Consider the following 3074-nt stretch of genomic DNA (forward strand, 5'->3'; position numbering starts at 1 on the left):
TCGGTACCTGAGCTCCAGTCGACACTTAATGTCATAAGAATTCGATAATTTTACAATTATTTTAAAATCGTTACTTTATATTTTTTGTTTGTTTTTTTTCCGCTAAAACCCACAAAACATTTTGACAGTGATTGCGGGCCTGCGCCACTAATCATAATCAATTCCACGACACTATTGCGGCGCGTGCACAGAGACGCCCGGTACAGGTACGGCGGTGGGCGCGTGGCGAGAGGCGGGTCGCGGGAGCGGGTCGGGAGGTCCAAACTTCAGGGAAGGCGCGAGCAGCATTGCACGACACCATTTGGACGGTAATGGGCTCTTCCTCCTCGTCGCCGCCGGATCCTCTCCAGCCGCGCGGGCGCTGCGGTGCAAAGGGCAAACATAGCAGAGTGGTAGCTCACCCGAAAAACAGAGTTCTTGGATCAAATCCATTGTACCTGATCCCAGATGTTTCAAGTGAACATAATTTGTATCAAGGCATACGCACTTGAAAAAAGAGTGTAAAAACAGAGTGTACTTGGTTCAAGAACTCAGTGTATTTGGTGGTGCTCGAAATGTAAAAATCACTCGGGGGGTCAGTGCAGACAGCGCAGCGCACCCCCGGACGTACCCGCCTCGTCGTCGGCGGCTCACGGGGACTCGTGGGGCTAGCGGGCCGCACAGTCGCCACTACACTTGACCACCACATCAGAGCGGTTGGGGCGCGGCGGGCGAGAGGCAGTCCGTTGGTGGCCCAGCCCAAGCCTAGCCCGCCTAGCCGGCCAGCAGAATGCAGCACTTTGACAAACTGGTCTGGCCGGGCGAGGAGGGCCTGGGTCGGCCGCAGCAGAGCTCGGCTCGCGGCACCATGGCAGAGCTATAGCTACCGGCGGCGCGGGCAATTGCAGCGTGTCCAGCCCAGTGCTGCTGGATCAGTGCTGCGCGTGTGTGTTTCGCAATTTGGGGGGTGGGGGGTCCGGGAGGCCAGGGGCACGCTCTCCCCCGCCAAAGCGGACTGACCACCTTCTCAATAAGTTTCTGTTTTGCTCGACGCACTACTCTCCCCATTCCAGCGGCCTAGTCGCGACCACGTGGGCACGAGAGGCGTCGTCGGTCGCTCGCCGCATACTCGTTATGATACCGTTACCACTGTGAAAAAAAAAGGAGAAAGGCTCACAGAAAAATTTTCCTTGACGCAAGTTGTAAAATTACAATTATTTGTAAAAATACCATGCAGTACGTATCGACTTGAAATCAATTATTGGCGAGTAAAAAAATATGTGCTCTCGTCAATTCACAATTTAAAAATTAAAATTCGGGTTTTAAAAAAAATCGTAAATTTTACGACGATATTTTTCAAAGTGGCAATCGCCTCCCCGAAATAACTCTCAAACGTCTCTGGCCATCAGTTATCGGCGCGGTCATAATGGCGTTCATTTGCCGTAAGCCGGTTACGTCTGAGACGTCTGCCCCGCGCAGTCGCGCCTATTCTCCGACTGACGATCGTTTCACAATTAACGCAGAAAACGACCCACCGGCTGGCCTTATGGGCCGTCATATTTTCTCTGCTGCTGGCTCTCCGCACAGCCAGGGGTTTGGCGGTGAAAAAAAAAAGGGCGGGGTTGGGAGGGGGGAGTGAGAGAGATTTGCCAATCGCAACTCGTCCGTAGGCGCCTTCAGGCTGGCTGTCGTGTCAAGACAAAGTTCATCGGGAACGATTTGCCGTCGGATGCGCCACGGGCTCCAGGCCCGATCCCTCGCTCGGGGCCCCCGGGGTGAACGCGCGGGCTGATGCTGCGCTCCGGCAGCTCCGGTTTGCGTCATTTCCGCCGTCAAAGCAAAGCAGACCGCGAGATGCGGCCTAAAAGGCCGCCGCCAGCTCAGGCAGATCGAGGGCCCCGCGGGGGCGCCAGGATGACGTCGACGTAGAGCAGCGGGGGGTGGATGAGGCGGTCGGGGGGAGGCGCCCCGGTGCTGGTAACTGCACAGTAGTGGTCCTCCTGTGAGAGGTACGCAGAGCAGTCGAGCGGCAGCCAATCACAGCGCTTTGGTGTTCCACGGGCGCGGCCATACCCCAAAATCACCCTGTGCGAGGCTAGAAGCGGCCATAACCTCCCTCGCTCCACCTCGAGTTTTCAGATATTAATTTCTTTCACAATTCTCTTCGCACCGCCGCGAGACATGACTCATTTTAAATGTGAGACTTGCAGGAGCTCATAAATTATATAACTCGCCCGCTTTTAGCCAAAATCTGTTGATAACAACGATTACCAAGCGCAGAGCTATCGCGCGCTTTCTGCTAGTCCTAGTCTCGCACAGGGGGCCTCCAGCCCCATGGAACACCAGCCGCCAGCTCTGCGTACCTCTCACAGGAGGGCCACTACTGCACAGTTAGTTTCTAAGGCTCTGACAGGAGGTGGTGCCCTGCAGAACCTCAACCGTGTCGTCGGTCCGATGTCCACGGCCGTGGGCGATTAGGATTAGAACGTCGCAGGGAGAGGTCATAACAAAAGTTTTCATTGAAAACTTAAGATGTTTAAGTATTTTCTAAATATTTTCCCACATAAAAATAACTTTTCAAACATTTTCTAGAATTTCTTAATTTCTTACACATTAAAAAGAAACCTAGCAAACCTTAAAAATCCCCCTCCCCCCCCCCCAAAAAAGAAAATAAAAAATTACATCGCAAGCATAGGCTTTTTGGCGATGACGGGAGCTCCTCTTATGTTCGGTGGACTGGGCGCAGTATATTTAATTTCTCATACCGGGTGGTGCGGTGCAGCACGGGTGCGGCCTAAAGTGAAAGTACGGCATTGCGTGCAGCGGGTGCCAGAGGCGGCCAGAGGCAGCCAAAGGCGGCCTGAGGCGGCCAGGGGCGGCCAGGGGCGGGCTGCTGTGCTGCAGCGGGGCCTCATGTGAGCCATACGCGGGGATGGCCCAGCACGGTGGCCAGGCCAAGCCGGTGGCCCAGCCGGGCTAGGTCAGCAGTTAGCGCGTTGGCGAGACGACTCGAATTAGCCGGCTGGGCTGTCGGCTGTCGCCCCCCGCTCTGCCGTAACGATGTGAGTCAAGGCCGCGGAGGAGGGGCGGGGGGG

At 55.3% G+C, this 3074-nt stretch overlaps 1 protein-coding gene across 2 annotated transcripts in view; it reads left to right on the top strand.

Annotated features, from left to right (window-relative positions):
• Positions 1 to 3074, top strand: part of LOC113206053 (UBX domain-containing protein 4) — a 19022-nt gene that overhangs the window by 747 nt on the left and 15201 nt on the right. The gene's annotated exons all lie outside the window — the stretch shown is intronic.

The sequence above is a fragment of the Frankliniella occidentalis genome, unplaced genomic scaffold, assembly GCF_000697945.3.
Source record: "Frankliniella occidentalis isolate FOCC.00 unplaced genomic scaffold, Focc_3.1 Scaffold16, whole genome shotgun sequence".
NCBI lineage: Eukaryota > Metazoa > Arthropoda > Insecta > Thysanoptera > Thripidae > Frankliniella > Frankliniella occidentalis.